This window comes from Somniosus microcephalus, unplaced genomic scaffold (assembly GCF_052327205.1).
Source record: "Somniosus microcephalus isolate GS21.2 unplaced genomic scaffold, FLI_Smic_1.0 unresolved_chr1, whole genome shotgun sequence".
In the NCBI taxonomy this organism is placed as follows: Eukaryota; Metazoa; Chordata; class Chondrichthyes; order Squaliformes; family Somniosidae; genus Somniosus; species Somniosus microcephalus.
The window spans coordinates 32,957,164-32,979,247 of record NW_028225179.1 but is presented as its reverse complement, the minus strand read 5'-3'; the positions used below and the strand labels follow the sequence as shown (position 1 = coordinate 32,979,247).

The window sequence follows — 22,084 nt, the reverse complement described above, 5'->3', positions numbered from 1 at the left end:
CTATAATATACACAGGGGCTGCTATTCCCTATAATATACACTGGGGCTGCTATTCTCTGTAATATACACAGGGGCTGCTATTCCCTATAATGTACACAGAGGCTGCTATTCTCTGTAATATACACAGGGGCTGCTATTCTCTACAATATACACATGGGCTGCTATTCCCTATAATATACACAGGGGCTGCTATTCTCTATAATATACACAGGGGCTGCTATTCTCTACAATATACACAGGAGCTGCTATTCCCTATAATATACACAGCGGCTGCCATTCTCTATAATATACACAGGGGTTGCTATTCTCTACAATATACATAGGGGCTGCTATTCTCTACAATATACACAGGGACTGCTATTCCCTATAATATACACATGGGCTGCTATTCCCTATAATATACAAAGGGGCTGCTATTCTGTATAATATACACAGGGGCTGCTATTATCTATAATGTACACAGGGGTTGCTATTCCCCATAATATACACAGGTGCTGCTATTCCCTATAATATACACAGGGGCTGCTAGTCTCTATAATATACACAGGAGCTGCTATTCCCTATAATATACACAGCGGCTGCCATTCTCGACAATATACACAGGGGCTGCTATTCTCTATAATATACACAGGGGCTGCTATTCTCTACAATATACACAGTGGCTGCTATTCTCTGCAATATGCACAGGGGCTGCTATTCTTCATAATATACACAGGGGCTGCTATTCTTCATAATATACACAGGGGCTGCTATTCCCTATAATATACACAGGGGCTGCTATTCTCTATAATATACACAGGGGCTGCTATTCTCTATAATATACACAGGGGCTGCTATTCTCTGTAATATACACAGGGGCTGCTATTCCCTATAATATACACAGCGGCTGCAAATCCGTATAATATACACAGTGACTGATATTCTCTATAATATACACAGGGGCTGCTATTCTCTATAATATACACAGGGGCTGCTATTCTCTACAATATACACAGGGGCTGCTATTCTCTGCAATATACACAGGGGCTGCTATTCTCTATAATATACACAGGGGCTGCTATTCTCTATAATATACACAGGGGCTGCTATTCTCTATAATATACACAGGTGCTGCTATTCCCTATAATATACACAGGGGCTGCTATTCTCTATAATATACACAGGGGCTGCTATTCTCTATAATATACACAGAGGCCGCTATTCCCTGTAATTTACACAGGGGCAGCTATTCCCTATAATATACACAGCGGCTGCCATTCTCGACAATATACACAGGGGCTGCTATTCTCTATAATATACACAGGGGCTGCTATTCTCTACAATATACACAGTGGCTGCTATTCTCTGCAATATGCACAGGGGCTGCTATTCTTCATAATATACACAGGGGCTGCTATTCTTCATAATATACACAGGGGCTGCTATTCCCTATAATATACACAGGGGCTGCTATTCTCTATAATATACACAGGGGCTGCTATTCTCTATAATATACACAGGGGCTGCTATTCTCTGTAATATACACAGGGGCTGCTATTCCCTATAATATACACAGCGGCTGCAAATCCGTATAATATACACAGTGACTGATATTCTCTATAATATACACAGGGGCTGCTATTCTCTATAATATACACAGGGGCTGCTATTCTCTACAATATACACAGGGGCTGCTATTCTCTGCAATATACACAGGGGCTGCTATTCTCTATAATATACACAGGGGCTGCTATTCTCTATAATATACACAGGGGCTGCTATTCTCTATAATATACACAGGTGCTGCTATTCCCTATAATATACACAGGGGCTGCTATTCTCTATAATATACACAGGGGCTGCTATTCTCTATAATATACACAGAGGCCGCTATTCCCTGTAATTTACACAGGGGCAGCTATTCCCTATAATATACACAGGGGCTGCTATTCCCTATAATATACACAGGGGCTGCTATTCTCTATAATATACACAGGGGCTGCTATTCCCTATTATATACACAGGGGCTGCTCTTCTCTATAAAAAACACAGGGGCTGCTATTCCCTATAATATACACAGCGGCTGCTATTCTCTGTAATATGCACAGGGGCTGCTATTCTCTATATTATACACAGGGGCTGCTATTCTCTACAATATACACAGGGGCTGCTATTCTCTATAATATACACAGGAGCTGCTATTCTCTATAATATACACAGGGGCTGCTATTCTCTATAATATGCACAGGGGCTGCTATTCTCTGTAATATACACAGGGGCTGATATTCCTATAATATACACAGGGGCTGCTAATCTCTATGATATACACAGGGGCTGCTATTCTCTATAATATACACAGGGGTTGCTATTCTCTGTAATATACACAGGGGCTGATATTCCTATAATATACACAGGGGCTGCTATTCTCTACAATATACACAGGGGCTGCTATTCTCTATGATATACACAGGGGCTGCTATTCCCTATAACATACACAGGGGCTGCTATTCTCTATAATGTACACAGGGGCTGCTATTCTCCAAAATATACACAGGGGCTGCTATTCTCTATAATATACACAAGGGCTGCTATTCCCTATAATATACACTGGGGCTGCTATTCCCTATAATATCCACAAGGACTGCTAATCCCTGTAATATACACAGGGGCTGCTATTCTCTATAATATACAGAGGGGCTGCTATTCCCTATAATGTATCCAGAGGCTGCTATTCACTATAATATACACAGGGGCTGCTATTCTCTATAATATACACACGGGCTGGTATTCTCTATAATATACACAGGGGCTGTTATTCTCTGCAATATACACAGGGGCTGCTATTATCTATAATATACACAGGGGCTGCTATTCCCTATAATATACACAGGGGCTGCTATTCCCTATAATATACACAGGGGCTGCTATTCTCTATAATATACACAGGGGCTGCTATTCTCTATAATATACACAGGGGCTGCTATTCTCTGTAATATGCACAGGGGCTGCTATTCTCTATAATATACACAGGGGTTGCTATTCTCTATAATATACACAGGGGCTGCTATTCCCTATAATATACACTGGGGCTGCTACTCCCTATAATATACACAAGGACTGCTATTCCCTATATTATACACAGGGGCTGCTATTCTCTGTAATATACACAGGGGCTGCTATTCCCTATAATGTACACAGAGGCTGCTATTCTCTGTAATATACACAGGGGCTGCTATTCTCTACAATATACACATGGGCTGCTATTCCCTGTAATATACACAGGGGCTGCTATTCTCTATAATATACACAGGGGCTGCTATTCTCTACAATATACACAGGAGCTGCTATTCCCTATAATATACACAGCGGCTGCCATTCTCTATAATATACACAGGGGTTGCTATTCTCTATAATATACATAGGGGCTGCTATTCTCTATAATATACACAGGGGCTGCTATTCCCTATAATATACACAGGGGCTGCTATTCTCTATAATATACACAGGGGCTGCTATTCTCCACAATATACACAGGAGCTGCTATTCTCTATAATATACACAGGGGCTGCTATTCTGTATAATATACACAGGGGTTGCTATTCTCTATAATATACACAGGGGCTGCTATTCTCCACAATATACACAGGAGCTGCTATTCTCTATAATATACACAGGGGCTGCTATTCTGTATAATATACACAGGGGTTGCTATTCTCTATAATATACACAGGGGCTGCTATTCCCTATAATATACACTGGGGCTGCTACTCCCTATAATATACACAGAGTCTGCTATTCCCTATAATATACACAGGGGCTGCTATTCTCTATAATATACACAGGGGCTGCTATTCTCTATAATATACACACGGGCTGGTATTCTCTATAATATACACAGGGGCTGCTATTCTCTACAATATACACAGGGGCTGCTATTATCTATAATATACACAGGGGCTGCTATTCCCTATAATGTACACAGGGGCTGCTATTCTCTATAATATACACAGGGGCTGCTATTCTCTATAATATACACAGGAGCTGCTATTCTATATAATATACACAGGGGTTGCTATTCCCCATAATATACACAGGTGCTGCTATTCCCTATAATATACACAGGGGCTGCTAGTCTCTATAATATACACAGGAGCTGCTATTCCCTATAATATACACAGGGGCTGCTATTCTCTATAATATACACAGGGGCTGCTTTTCTCTATAGTATACACAGGGGCTGCTATTCTCTATAATATACACTGGGGCTGCTAATCTGTATAATAGACACAAGGGCTGCTATTCCCTATAATATACACAGGGGCTGCTATTCTCTATAATATACACAGGGGCTGCTATTCTCTATAATATTCACAGGGACTGCTATTCTCTATAATATACACAGGGGCTGCTATTCTCTATGATATACACAGGGGCTGCTATTCACTATAATATACACAGTGGCTGCTATTCTCTATAATATACACAGGGGTTGCTATTCCCCATAATATACACAGGTGCTGCTATTCCCTATAATATACACAGGGGCTGCTATTCCCTATAATATGCACAGGGGCTGCTATTCCCCATAATATACACAGGGGCTGCTATTCTCTGTAATATTCACAGGGGCTGCTATTCTCTATAATATACACAGGGGCTGCTAGTCTCTATAATATACACATGGGCTGCTATTCTCTACGATATACACAGGGGCTGCTATTCCCCATAATATACACACGGGCTGGTATTCTCTATAATATACACAGGGGTTGCTATTCTCTACAATATACACAGGGGCTGCTATTATCTATAATATACACAGGGGCTGCTATTCCCCATAATATACACACGGGCTGGTATTCTCTATAATATACACAGGGGTTACTATTCTCTACAATATACACAGGGGCTGCTATTATCTATAACATACACAGGGGCTGCTATTCTCTGTAATATACACAGGGGCTGCTATTCTCTATAATATACAAAGGAGCTGCTACTCTCGATAATATACACAGGGGCTGCTATTCTCTATAATATACACAGGGGCTGCTATTCTCTATAATATAAACAGGGGCTGCTATTCTCTATAATATAAACAGGGGCTGCTAGTCCCTATAATATACACAGGGGCTGCTATTCCCTATAATATACACAGCGGCTGCTATTCTCTATAATATACACAGGGGCTGCTATTCTCTATAATATACACAGGGGCTGCTATTCTCTATCATATACACAGGGGCTGCTATTCTCTCTAATATACAGAGGGGCTGCTATTCTCTATGATATACACAGGGGCTGCTATTCCCTATAATATACACAGGGGCTGCTATTCTCTATAATATACACAGGGGCTGCTATTCTCTATAATATACACAGGGGCTGCTATTCTCTATAATATACACAGGGGCTGCTATTATCTATAATATACACAGGGGCTGCTATTCGCTATAATATACACAGGGGCTGCTATTCCCTATAATATACACAGGGGCTGCTATTCTCTGTAATATGCACAGGGGCTGCTATTCTCTATAATATACACAGGGGCTGCTCTTCCCTATAATATACACAGGGGCTGCTATTCCCTATAATATACACAGCGGCTGCTATTCTCTATAATATACACAGGGGCTGCTATTCCCTATAATATACACAGCGGCTGCTATTCTCTATAATATACACAGGGGCTGTTATTCTCTATATTATACACAGGGGCTGCTATTCTCTATCATATACACAGGGGCTGCTATTCTATATAATATACACAGGGGCTGCTATTCTCTATAATATACACAGCGGCTGCTATTCCCTATAATATACACAGGGGCTGCTATTCCCTATAATATACAATGGGGCTGCTGTTCCCTATAATATACACAGGGGCTGCGATTCTCTATAATATACACAGGGGCTGCTATTCTCTATAATATACACAGGGGCTGCTATTCTCCACAATATACACAGGGGCTGCTGTTCCCTGTAATATACACAGGGGCTGCGATTCTCTGTAATATACACAGGGGCTGCTATTCTCTATAATATACACAGGGGCTGCTTTTCTCTATGATATACACAGGGGCTGCTATTCTCTATAATATACACAGGGGCTGCTATTCTCTATAATATACACAGGGGCTGCTATTCTGTATAATATACACAGGGTCTGCTATTCTCTATAATATACGCAAAGGCTGCTATTCCCTATAATATACACAGGGGCTGCTATTCTCTATAATATACACAGGGGCTGCATTTCTCTATAGTATACACAGGGGCTGCTATTCTCTATAATATACACAGGGGCTGCTAATCTGTATAATAGACACAAGGGCTGCTATTCCCTATAATATTCACAGGGGCTGCTATTCTCTATAATATACACAGGGGCTGCTATTCTCTATGATATACACAGGGGCTGCTATTCCCTATAATATACACAGGGGCTGCTATTCTCTATAATATACACAGGGGTTGCTGTTCCCCATAATATACACAGGTGCTGCTATTCCCTATAATATGCACAGGGGCTGCTATTCTCTATAATATACACAGGGGCTGCTATTCTCTATAATATACACAGGAGCTGCTATTCTCTATAATATACATAGGGGCTGCTATTCTCTATAATATACACATGGGCTGCTATTCTCTATGATATACACAGGGGCTGCTATTCCCTATAATATACACACGGGCTGGTATTCTCTATAATATACACAGGGGTTGCTATTCTCTACAATATACACAGGGGCTGCTATTATCTATGATATACACAGGGGCTACTATTCCCTATAACATACACAGGGGCTGCTATTCCCTATAATATACACAGGGGCTGCTATTCTCTATAATATACACAGGGGTTGCTATTCCCCATAATATACACAGGTGCTGCTATTCCCTATAATATACACAGGGGCTGCTAGTCTCTATAATATACACAGGAGCTGCTATTCCCTATAATATACACAGGGGCTGCCATTCTCTATAATATACACAGGGGTTGCTATTCTCTACAATATACACAGGAGCTGCTATTCTCTATAATATACACAGGGGCTGCTATTCTCTGCAATATACACAGGGGCTGCTATTCTCTGCAATATACACAGGGGCTGCTATTCTCTATAATATACACAGGGGGTGCCATTCTCTATCATGTACACAGGGGCTGCTGTTCTCTATAATATACACAGTGGCTGCTATTCTGCATAATATGCACAGGGGCTGCTATTCCCTGTAATATACACAGGGGCTGCTATTCCCAAAAATATACAATGGGGCTGCTATTCTCTATAATACACACAGGGGCTTCTATTCCCTATAATATACACAAGGGCTGCTGTTCTCTATAATATACACAGGGGCTGCTATTCCCTATAATATACACAGGGGCTGCTATTCCCTATAATATACACAGGGGCTGCTAGTCTCTATAATATACGCAGGGGCTGCTATTCCCTATAATATACACAGGGGCTGCTAATCCCTATAATATACACAGGGACTGATATTCCCTATAATATACACAGGGGCTGCTATTCTGTATAATATACACAGGGGCTGCTATTCTCTATAATAGACACAGGGGCTGCTATTCCCTATAATATACACAGCAGCTGCTATTCTCTATAATATACACAGGGGCTGCTATTCTCCATATTATACACAGGGGCTGCTATTCTCTATCATATACACAGGGGCTGCTATTCTCTATAATATACACAGGGGCTGCTATTCTCTATAATATACACAGGGGCTGCTATTCCCTGTAATATACACAGGGGCTGCTATTCTCTATAATATACATAGCGGCTGCTATTCCCTATAATATACACAGGGGCTGCTATTCTCTATAATACACACAGGGGCTGCTATTCCCTATAATATACACAGGGGCTGCTATTCCCTTTAATATACACAGGGGCTGCTATTCTCTATAATATACACAGTGGCTGCTATTCTCTATAATATACACAGGGGCTGCTATTCTCCACAATATACACAGGGGCTGCGATTCTCTGTAATATACACAGTGGCTGCTATTCTCTATAATATACACAGGGGCTGCTATTCTCTATAATATACGCAGGGGCTGCTATTCTTTATAATATACACAGGGGCTGCTATTCTCTATAATATACACAGGGGCTGCTATTCTTCAGAATATACACAGGGTCTGCCATTCCCCATAATATACAAAGGGGCTGCTATTCTCTATAGTATACACAGGGGCTGATATTCCGTATAATATACACAGGGGCTGCTATTCTGTGTAATATACACAGGGGCTGCTATTCTCTATAATATACACAGGGGCTGCTATTCCCTATAATAGACACAAGGGCTGCTTTCCCTATAATATACACAGTGGCTGCTGTTCTCTATAATATACACAGGGGCTGCTATTCTCTATAATATACAGAGGGGCTGCTATTCTCTATAATATACACAGGGGCTGCTATTCCCTATAATATACACAGGGGCTGCTATTCTCTATAATATACACAGGGGCTGCTATTCTCTATAATATACACAGGGGCTGCTATTCTCTATAATATACACAGTGGCTGCTATTCTCTATAATATACACAGGGGCTGCTATTCTCTATGATATACACAGGGGCTGCTATTCCCTATAATATACACTGTGGCTGCTATTCTCTATAATATACACAAGGGCTGCTATTCTCTATAATATACACAGGAGCTGCTATTCCCTGTAATATACACAGGGGCTGCTATTCTCTATATTATACACAGGGGCTGCTATTCTCTATAATATACACAGGGGCTGCTATTCCCTATAATAGACACAAGGGCTGCTTTCCCTATAATATACACAGTGGCTGCTATTCTCTATAATATACACAGGGGCTGCTATTCTCTATAATATTCACAGGGGCTGCTATTCTCTATAATATACACAGGGCCTGCTATTCTCTATAATATACACAGTGGCTGCTATTCTCTATAATATACACAGGTGCTGCTATTCCCTATAATATACACAGGGGCTGCTAGTCTCTATAATATACACAGGAGCTGCTATTCCCTGTAATATACACAGGGGCTGTTATTCTCTATAATATACACAGGGGCTGCTATTCTCTATAATATACACAGGGGCTGCTATTCCCTATAATATACACAGGGCCTGCTATTCTCTATAATATACACAGGGGCTGCTATTCCCTATAATATACACAGGGGTTGCTATTCCCTATATTATACACAGGGGCTGCTATTCTCTTTCATATACACACGGGCTGCTATTCTCTATAATATACACAGGGGCTGCTATTCCCTATAATATACACAGGGGCTGCTATTCCCTATAATATACACAGCGGCTGCTATTCTCTATAATATGCACAGGGGCTGCTATTCTCTATAATATACACAGGAGCTGCTATTCTCTATAATATACACAGGGGCTGCTATTCCCTATAATATACACAGGGGCTGCTATTCTCTATAATATGCACAGCGGCTGCTATCCTCTATAATATACACAGGGGCTGCTATTCTCTATAATATGCACAGGGGCTGCTATTCTCTATAATATGCACAGGGGCTGCTATTCTCTATAATATACACAGGGGCTGCTATTCTCTATAATATACACAGGGCTGCTATTCCCTATAATATAAACAGGGGCTGCTATTCTCTATAATATACACAGGGGCTGCTATTCTCTATAATATACACAGGGGCTGCTATTCCCTATAATATACACAGCGGCTGCGATTCTCTATAATATACACAGGGGCTGCTATTCTCTATAATATGCACAGGGGCTGCTATTCTCTATAATATACACAGGGGCTGCTATTCTCTATAATATACACAGGGGCTGCTATTCTCTATAATATACACAGGGGCTGCTATTCTCTATATTATACACAGGGGCTGCTATTCTCTGTAATATACACAGGGGCTGCTATTCTCTATAATATACACAGCGGCTGCTATTCTCTGTAATATGCACAGGGGCTGCTATTCTCTATAATACACACAGGGGCTGCTATTCTCTATAATATACACAGGGGCTGCTATTCTCTATAATATACACAGGGGCTGCTATTCCCCATAATATACACACGGGCTGGTATTCTCTATAATATACACAGGGGTTACTATTCTCTACAATATACACAGGGGCTGCTATTATCTATAACATACACAGGGGCTGCTATTCTCTGTAATATACACAGGGGCTGCTATTCTCTATAATATACAAAGGAGCTGCTACTCTCGATAATATACACAGGGGCTGCTATTCTCTACAATATACACAGGGGCTGCTATTCTCTATAATATAAACAGGGGCTGCTATTCTCTATAATATAAACAGGGGCTGCTAGTCCCTATAATATACACAGGGGCTGCTATTCCCTATAATATACACAGCGGCTGCTATTCTCTATAATATACACAGGGGCTGCTATTCTCTATAATATACACAGGGGCTGCTATTCTCTATCATATACACAGGGGCTGCTATTCTCTCTAATATACAGAGGGGCTGCTATTCTCTATGATATACACAGGGGCTGCTATTCCCTATAATATACACAGGGGCTGCTATTCTCTATAATATACACAGGGGCTGCTATTCTCTATAATATACACAGGAGCTGCTATTCTCTATAATATACACAGGGGCTGCTATTATCTATAATACACACAGGGGCTGCTATTCGCTATAATATACACAGGGGCTGCTATTCCCTATAATATACACAGGGGCTGCTATTCTCTGTAATATGCACAGGGGCTGCTATTCTCTATAATATACACAGGGGCTGCTCTTCCCTATAATATACACAGGGGCTGCTATTCCCTATAATATACACAGCGGCTGCTATTCTCTATAATATACACAGGGGCTGCTATTCCCTATAATATACACAGCGGCTGCTATTCTCTATAATATACACAGGGGCTGTTATTCTCTATATTATACACAGGGGCTGCTATTCTCTATCATATACACAGGGGCTGCTATTCTATATAATATACACAGGGGCTGCTATTCTCTATAATATACACAGCGGCTGCTATTCCCTATAATATACACAGGGGCTGCTATTCCCTATAATATACACAGGGGCTGCTATTCTCTATAATATACACAGGGGCTGCTATTCTCTATAATATACACAGGGGCTGCTATTCCCCATAATATACACACGGGCTGGTATTCTCTATAATATACACAGGGGTTACTATTCTCTACAATATACACAGGGGCTGCTATTATCTATAACATACACAGGGGCTGCTATTCTCTGTAATATACACAGGGGCTGCTATTCTCTATAATATACAAAGGAGCTGCTACTCTCGATAATATACACAGGGGCTGCTATTCTCTATAATATACACAGGGGCTGCTATTCTCTATAATATAAACAGGGGCTGCTATTCTCTATAATATAAACAGGGGCTGCTAGTCCCTATAATATACACAGGGGCTGCTATTCCCTATAATATACACAGCGGCTGCTATTCTCTATAATATACACAGGGGCTGCTATTCTCTATAATATACACAGGGGCTGCTATTCTCTATCATATACACAGGGGCTGCTATTCTCTCTAATATACAGAGGGGCTGCTATTCTCTATGATATACACAGGGGCTGCTATTCCCTATAATATACACAGGGGCTGCTATTCTCTATAATATACACAGGGGCTGCTATTCTCTATAATATACACAGGGGCTGCTATTCTCTATAATATACACAGGGGCTGCTATTATCTATAATATACACAGGGGCTGCTATTCGCTATAATATACACAGGGGCTGCTATTCCCTATAATATACACAGGGGCTGCTATTCTCTGTAATATGCACAGGGGCTGCTATTCTCTATAATATACACAGGGGCTGCTCTTCCCTATAATATACACAGGGGCTGCTATTCCCTATAATATACACAGCGGCTGCTATTCTCTATAATATACACAGGGGCTGCTATTCCCTATAATATACACAGCGGCTGCTATTCTCTATAATATACACAGGGGCTGTTATTCTCTATATTATACACAGGGGCTGCTATTCTCTATCATATACACAGGGGCTGCTATTCTATATAATATACACAGGGGCTGCTATTCTCTATAATATACACAGCGGCTGCTATTCCCTATAATATACACAGGGGCTGCTATTCCCTATAATATACAATGGGGCTGCTGTTCCCTATAATATACACAGGGGCTGCGATTCTCTATAATATACACAGGGGCTGCTATTCTCTATAATATACACAGGGGCTGCTATTCTCCACAATATACACAGGGGCTGCTGTTCCCTGTAATATACACAGGGGCTGCGATTCTCTGTAATATACACAGGGGCTGCTATTCTCTATAATATACACAGGGGCTGCTTTTCTCTATGATATACACAGGGGCTGCTATTCTCTATAATATACACAGGGGCTGCTATTCTCTATAATATACACAGGGGCTGCTATTCTGTATAATATACACAGGGTCTGCTATTCTCTATAATATACGCAGGGGCTGCTATTCCCTATAATATACACAGGGGCTGCTATTCTCTATAATATACACAGGGGCTGCATTTCTCTATAGTATACACAGGGGCTGCTATTCTCTATAATATACACAGGGGCTGCTAATCTGTATAAATGACACAAGGGCTGCTATTCCCTATAATATTCACAGGGGCTGCTATTCTCTATAATATACACAGGGGCTGCTATTCTCTATGATATACACAGGGGCTGCTATTCCCTATAATATACACAGGGGCTGCTATTCTCTATAATATACACAGGGGTTGCTGTTCCCCATAATATACACAGGTGCTGCTATTCCCTATAATATGCACAGGGGCTGCTATTCTCTATAATATACACAGGGGCTGCTATTCTCTATAATATACACAGGAGCTGCTATTCTCTATAATATACATAGGGGCTGCTATTCTCTATAATATACACATGGGCTGCTATTCTCTATGATATACACAGGGGCTGCTTTCCCTATAATATACACACGGGCTGGTATTCTCTATAATATACACAGGGGTTGCTATTCTCTACAATATACACAGGGGCTGCTATTATCTATGATATACACAGGGGCTACTATTCCCTATAACATACACAGGGGCTGCTATTCCCTATAATATACACAGGGGCTGCTATTCTCTATAATATACACAGGGGTTGCTATTCCCCATAATATACACAGGTGCTGCTATTCCCTATAATATACACAGGGGCTGCTAGTCTCTATAATATACACAGGAGCTGCTATTCCCTATAATATACACAGGGGCTGCCATTCTCTATAATATACACAGGGGTTGCTATTCTCTACAATATACACAGGGGCTGCTATTCTCTATAATATACACAGGGGCTGCTATTCTCTATAATATACACAGGGGCTGCTATTCTCTATAATATACACAGGGGGTGCCATTCTCTATCATGTACACAGGGGCTGCTGTTCTCTATAATATACACAGTGGCTGCTATTCTGCATAATATGCACAGGGGCTGCTGTTCTCTATAATATACACAGTGGCTGCTATTCTGCATAATATGCACAGGGGCTGCTATTCCCTGTAATATACACAGGGCCTGCTATTCCCAAAAATATACAATGGGGCTGCTATTCTCTATAATACACACAGGGGCTTCTATTCCCTATAATATACACAAGGGCTGCTGTTCTCTATAATATACACAGGGGCTGCTATTCCCTATAATATACACAGGGGCTGCTATTCCCTATAATATACACAGGGGCTGCTAGTCTCTATAATATACGCAGGGGCTGCTATTCCCTATAATATACACAGGGGCTGCTAATCCCTATAATATACACAGGGACTGATATTCCCTATAATATACACAGGGGCTGCTATTCTGTATAATATACACAGGGGCTGCTATTCTCTATAATAGACACAGGGGCTGCTATTCCCTATAATATACACAGCAGCTGCTATTCTCTATAATATACACAGGGGCTGCTATTCTCCATATTATACACAGGGGCTGCTATTCTCTATCATATACACAGGGGCTGCTATTCTCTATAATATACACAGGGGCTGCTATTCTCTATAATATACACAGGGGCTGCTATTCCCTGTAATATACACAGGGGCTGCTATTCTCTATAATATACATAGCGGCTGCTATTCCCTATAATATACACAGGGGCTGCTATTCTCTATAATACACACAGGGGCTGCTATTCCCTATAATATACACAGGGGCTGCTATTCCCTTTAATATACACAGGGGCTGCTATTCTCTATAATATACACAGTGGCTGCTATTCTCTATAATATACACAGGGGCTGCTATTCTCCACAATATACACAGGGGCTGCGATTCTCTGTAATATACACAGTGGCTGCTATTCTCTATAATATACACAGGGGCTGCTATTCTCTATAATATACACAGGGGCTGCTATTCTCTATAATATACGCAGGGGCTGCTATTCTTTATAATATACACAGGGGCTGCTATTCTCTATAATATACACAGGGGCTGCTATTCTTCAGAATATACACAGGGGCTGCCATTCCCCATAATATACAAAGGGGCTGCTATTCTCTATAGTATACACAGGGGCTGATATTCCGTATAATATACACAGGGGCTGCTATTCTGTGTAATATACACAGGGGCTGCTATTCTCTATAATATACACAGGGGCTGCTATTCCCTATAATAGACACAAGGGCTGCTTTCCCTATAATATACACAGTGGCTGCTGTTCTCTATAATATACACAGGGGCTGCTATTCTCTATAATATACAGAGGGGCTGCTATTCTCTATAATATACACAGGGGCTGCTATTCCCTATAATATACACAGGGGCTGCTATTCTCTATAATATACACAGGGGCTGCTATTCTCTATAATATACACAGGGGCTGCTATTCTCTATAATATACACAGTGGCTGCTATTCTCTATAATATACACAGGGGCTGCTATTCTCTATGATATACACAGGGGCTGCTATTCCCTATAATATACACTGTGGCTGCTATTCTCTATAATATACACAGGTGCTGCTATTCCCTATAATATACACAGGGGCTGCTAGTCTCTATAATATGCACAGGGGCTGCGATTCTCTATAATATACACAAGGGCTGCTATTCTCTATAATATACACAGGAGCTGCTATTCCCTGTAATATACACAGGGGCTGCTATTCTCTATATTATACACAGGGGCTGCTATTCTCTATAATATACACAGGGGCTGCTATTCCCTATAATAGACACAAGGGCTGCTTTCCCTATAATATACACAGTGGCTGCTATTCTCTATAATATACACAGGGGCTGCTATTCTCTATAATATTCACAGGGGCTGCTATTCTCTATAATATACACAGGGGCTGCTATTCTCTATAATATACACAGTGGCTGCTATTCTCTATAATATACACAGGTGCTGCTATTCCCTATAATATACACAGGGGCTGCTAGTCTCTATAATATACACAGGAGCTGCTATTCCCTGTAATATACACAGGGGCTGTTATTCTCTATAATATACACAGGGGCTGCTATTCTCTATAATATACACAGGGGCTGCTATTCCCTATAATATACACAGGGGCTGCTATTCTCTATAATATACACAGGGGCTGCTATTCCCTATAATATACACAGGGGTTGCTATTCCCTATATTATACACAGGGGCTGCTATTCTCTTTCATATACACACGGGCTGCTATTCTCTATAATATACACAGGGGCTGCTATTCCCTATAATATACACAGGGGCTGCTATTCCCTATAATATACACAGCGGCTGCTATTCTCTATAATATGCACAGGGGCTGCTATTCTCTATAATATACACAGGAGCTGCTATTCTCTATAATATACACAGGGGCTGCTATTCCCTATAATATACACAGGGGCTGCTATTCTCTATAATATGCACAGCGGCTGCTATCCTCTATAATATACACAGGGGCTGCTATTCTCTATAATATGCACAGGGGCTGCTATTCTCTATAATATGCACAGGGGCTGCTATTCTCTATAATATACACAGGGGCTGCTATTCTCTATAATATACACAGGGCTGCTATTCCCTATAATATACACAGGGGCTGCTATTCTCTATAATATACACAGGGGCTGCTATTCTCTATAATATACACAGGGGCTGCTATTCCCTATAATATACACAGCGGCTGCGATTCTCTATAATATACACAGGGGCTGCTATTCTCTATAATATGCACAGGGGCTGCTATTCTCTATAATATACACAGGGGCTGCTATTCTCTATAATATACACAGGGGCTGCTATTCTCTATAATATACACAGGGGCTGCTATTCTCTATATTATACACAGGGGCTGCTATTCTCTGTAATATACACAGGGGCTGCTATTCTCTATAATATACACAGCGGCTGCTATTCTCTGTAATATGCACAGGGGCTGCTATTCTCTATAATACACACAGGGGCTGCTATTCTCTATAATATACACAGGGGCTGCTATTCTCTATAATATACACAGCGGCTGCTATTCTCTATAATATACACAGGGGCTGCTATTCCCTGTAATATACACAGGGGTTGCTATTCCCTATAATATACACAGGGGCTGCTATTCTCTATAATATACACAGGGGCTGCTATTCTCTATAATATACACAGGGGCTGCTATTCTCTATAATATACACAGGGGCTGCTATTCCCTATAATATACACAGGGGCTGCTATTCTCTACAATAAACACAGGGGCTGCTATTCTCTATAATATACACAGGGGCTGCTATTCCCTATAATATACACAGGGGCTGCTATTCTTTATAATATACACAGGGGCTGCTATTCTCTATAATATACACAGGGGCTGCTATTCTCTATAATATACACAGGGGCTGCTATTCTCTACAATAAACACAGGGGCTGCTATTCTCTATAATATACACAGGAGCTGCTATTCCCTATAATATACACAGGGGCTGCTATTCTCTATAATATACACAGGGGCTGCTAGTCTCTATAATGTACACAGGGGCTGCTATTCTCTATAATATACACAGGGGCTGCTATTCTCTATAATATACACAGGGGCTGCTATGCTCTGTAATATACACAGGGGCTGCTATTCCCTATAATATACACAGGGGCTGCTATTCTATATAATATACACAGGGGCTGCTATTCTCTATAATATAAACAGGGGCTGCTATTCTCTATAATATACACAGGGGCTGCTATTCTCTATAATATACACAGGGGCTGCTATTCTCTATAATATACACAGGGGCTGCTATTCTCTATAATATACACAGGGGCTGCTATTCTCTATAATATACACAGCGGCTGCTATTCTCTATAATATGCACAGGGGCTGCTATTCTCTATAATATGCACAGGGGCTGCTATTCTCTATAATATACACAGGGGCTGCTATTCCCTATAATATACACAGGGGCTGCTATTCCCTATAATATACACAGGGGTTGCTATTCCCTATAATATACACAGGGGCTGCTATTCTCTATAATATACACAGGGGCTGCTATTCTCTATAATATACACAGGGGCTGCTATTCTCTATAATATACACAGGGGCTGCTATTCCCTATAATATACACAGGGGCTGCTATTCTCTATAATATACACAGGGGCTGCAATTCTCTATAATATACACAGGGGCTGCTATTCTCTATAATATACACAGGGGCTGATATTCTCTATAATGTACACAGGGGCTGCTATTCTCTATAATGTACACAGGGGCTGCTATTCTCTATAATATACACAGGGGCTGCTATGCTCTGTAATATACACAGGGGCTGCTATTCCCTATAATATACACAGGGGCTGCTATTCTATATAATATACACAGGGGCTGCTATTCTCTATAATATACACAGGGGCTGCTATTCTCTATAATATACACAGGGGCTGCTATTCTCTATAATATACACAGGGGCTGCTATTCTCTATAATATACACAGGGGCTGCTATTCTCTATAATATACACAGGGGCTGCTATTCTCTATAATATACACAGCGGCTGCTATTCTCTATAATATGCACAGGGGCTGCTATTCTCTATAATATACACAGGGGCTGCTATTCCCTATAATATACACAGGGGCTGCTATTCCCTATAATATACACAGGGGTTGCTATTCCCTATAATATACACAGGGGCTGCTATTCTCTATAATATACACAGGGGCTGCTATTCTCTATAATATACACAGGGGCTGCTATTCTCTATAATATACACAGGGGCTGCTATTCCCTATAATATACACAGGGGCTGCTATTCTCTATAATATAAACAGGGGCTGCAATTCTCTATAATATACACAGGGGCTGCTATTCTCTATAATATACACAGGGGCTGCGATTCTCTATAATATACACAGGGGCTGCTATTCTCTATAATATACACAGGGGCTGCTATTCTCTACAATAAACACAGGGGCTGCTATTCTCTATAATATACACAGGGGCTGCGATTCTCTATAATATACACAGGGGCTGCTATTCTCTATAATATACACAGGGGCTGCTATTCCCTACAATAAACACAGGAGCTGCTATTCCCTATAATATACACAGGGGCTGCGATTCTCTATAATACACACAGGGGCTGCTATTCTCTATAATATATACAGGGGCTGCTATTCCCTATAATATACACAGGAGCTGCTATTCCCTATAATATACACAGGGGCTGCTATTCTCTATAATATACACAGGGGCTGCTATTCTCTATAATATACACAGGGGCTGCGATTCTCTATTATATACACAGGGGCTGCTATTCTCTATAATATACACAGGGGCTGCTATTCTCTCTAATATACACAGGGGCTGCTATTCTCTATAATATACACAGGGGCTGCTATTCTCTATAATATACACAGGGGCTGCTATTCTCTATAATATAAACAGGGGCTGCTATTCTCTATAATATACACAGGGGCTGCTATTCTCTATAATATACACAGGGGCTGCTATTCCCTATAATATGCACAGGGGCTGCTATTCTCTATAATATGCACAGGGGCTGGTATTCTCTATAATATACACAGGGGCTGCTATTCTCTATAATATACACAGGGGCTGCTATTCTCTATAATATACACAGGGGCTGCTATTCTCTACAATATACACAGGGGCTGCTATTCTCTGTAATATACACAGGGGCTGCTATTCTCTATAATATACACAGGGGCTGCTATTCTCTATAATATACACAGGGGCTGCTATTCTCTATAATATACACAGGGGCTGCTATTCTCTATAATATACACAGGGTCTGCTATTCTCTATAATATACACAGGGGCTGCTATTCTCTATAATATACACAGGGGCTGCTATTCTCTATAATATACACAGGGGCTGCTATTCCCTACAATAAACACAGGGGCTGCTATTCCCTATAATATACACAGGGGCTGCTATTCTCTCTAATATGCACAGGGGCTGCTATTCTCTATAATATACACAGGGGCTGCTATTCTCTATAATATACACAGGGGCTGCTATTCTCTATAATATACACAGGGGCTGCTATTCTCTATAATATACACAGGGGCTGCTATTCCCTATAATATACACAGGGGCTGCTATTCTCTATAATATACACAGGGGCTGCTATTCTCTATAATATACACAGGGGCTGCTATTCTCTATAATATACACAGGGGCTGCTATTCCCTATAATATGCACAGGGGCTGCTATTCTCTATAATATGCACAGGGGCTGGTATTCTCTATAATATACACAGGGGCTGCTATTCTCTATAATATACACAGGGGCTGCTATTCTCTATAATATACACAGGGGCTGCTATTCTCTACAATATACACAGGGGCTGCTATTCTCTGTAATATACACAGGGGCTGCTATTCTCTATAATATACACAGGGGCTGCTATTCTCTATAATATACACAGGGGCTGCTATTCTCTATAATATACACAGGGGCTGCTATTCTCTATAATATACACAGGGGCTGCTATTCTCTATAATATACACAGGGGCTGCTATTCTCTATAATATACACAGGGGCTGCTATTCCCTATAATATGCACAGGGGCTGCTATTCTCTATAATATACACAGGGGCTGCTATTCTCTATAATATACACAGGGGCTGCTATTCTCTATAATATACACAGGGGCTGCTATTCTCTATAATATACACAGGGGCTGCTATTCTCTATAATATACACAGGGGCTGCTATTCCCTATAATATGCACAGGGGCTGCTATTCTCTATAATATACACAGCGGCTGCTATTCTCTATAATATGCACAGGGGCTGCTATTCTCTATAATATACACAGGGGCTGCTATTCCCTATAATATACACAGGGGCTGCTATTCCCTATAATATACACAGGGGTTGCTATTCCCTATAATATACACAGGGGCTGCTATTCTCTATAATATACACAGGGGCTGCTATTCTCTATAATATACACAGGGGCTGCTATTCTCTATAATATACACAGGGGCTGCTATTCCCTATAATATACACAGGGGCTGCTATTCTCTATAATATAAACAGGGGCTGCAATTCTCTATAATATACACAGGGGCTGCTATTCTCTATAATATACACAGGGGCTGCGATTCTCTATAATATACACAGGGGCTGCTATTCTCTATAATATACACAGGGGCTGCTATTCTCTACAATAAACACAGGGGCTGCTATTCTCTATAATATACACAGGGGCTGCGATTCTCTATAATATACACAGGGGCTGCTATTCTCTATAATATACACAGGGGCTGCTATTCCCTACAATAAACACAGGGGCTGCTATTCCCTATAATATACACAGGGGCTGCGATTCTCTATAATACACACAGGGGCTGCTATTCTCTATAATATATACAGGGGCTGCTATTCCCTATAATATACACAGGAGCTGCTATTCCCTATAATATACACAGGGGCTGCTATTCTCTATAATATACACAGGGGCTGCTATTCTCTATAATATACACAGGGGCTGCGATTCTCTATTATATACACAGGGGCTGCTATTCTCTATAATATACACAGGGGCTGCTATTCTCTCTAATATACACAGGGGCTGCTATTCTCTATAATATACACAGGGGCTGCTATTCTCTATAATATACACAGGGGCTGCTATTCTCTATAATATAAACAGGGGCTGCTATTCTCTATAATATACACAGGGGCTGCTATTCTCTATAATATACACAGGGGCTGCTATTCCCTATAATATGCACAGGGGCTGCTATTCTCTATAATATGCACAGGGGCTGGTATTCTCTATAATATACACAGGGGCTGCTATTCTCTATAATATACACAGGGGCTGCTATTCTCTATAATATACACAGGGGCTGCTATTCTCTACAATATACACAGGGGCTGCTATTCTCTGTAATATACACAGGGGCTGCTATTCTCTATAATATACACAGGGGCTGCTATTCTCTATAATATACACAGGGGCTGCTATTCTCTATAATATACACAGGGGCTGCTATTCTCTATAATATACACAGGGTCTGCTATTCTCTATAATATACACAGGGGCTGCTATTCTCTATAATATACACAGGGGCTGCTATTCTCTATAATATACACAGGGGCTGCTATTCCCTACAATAAACACAGGGGCTGCTATTCCCTATAATATACACAGGGGCTGCTATTCTCTCTAATATGCACAGGGGCTGCTATTCTCTATAATATACACAGGGGCTGCTATTCTCTATAATATACACAGGGGCTGCTATTCTCTATAATATACACAGGGGCTGCTATTCTCTATAATATACACAGGGGCTGCTATTCCCTATAATATACACAGGGGCTGCTATTCTCTATAATATACACAGGGGCTGCTATTCTCTATAATATACACAGGGGCTGCTATTCTCTATAATATACACAGGGGCTGCTATTCCCTATAATATGCACAGGGGCTGCTATTCTCTATAATATGCACAGGGGCTGGTATTCTCTATAATATACACAGGGGCTGCTATTCTCTATAATATACACAGGGGCTGCTATTCTC

At 40.8% G+C, this 22,084-nt stretch overlaps 1 protein-coding gene across 1 annotated transcript in view; it reads left to right on the top strand.

Annotated features, from left to right (window-relative positions):
• Positions 1–22,084, top strand: part of doc2a (double C2-like domains, alpha) — a 117,155-nt gene that overhangs the window by 11,844 nt on the left and 83,227 nt on the right.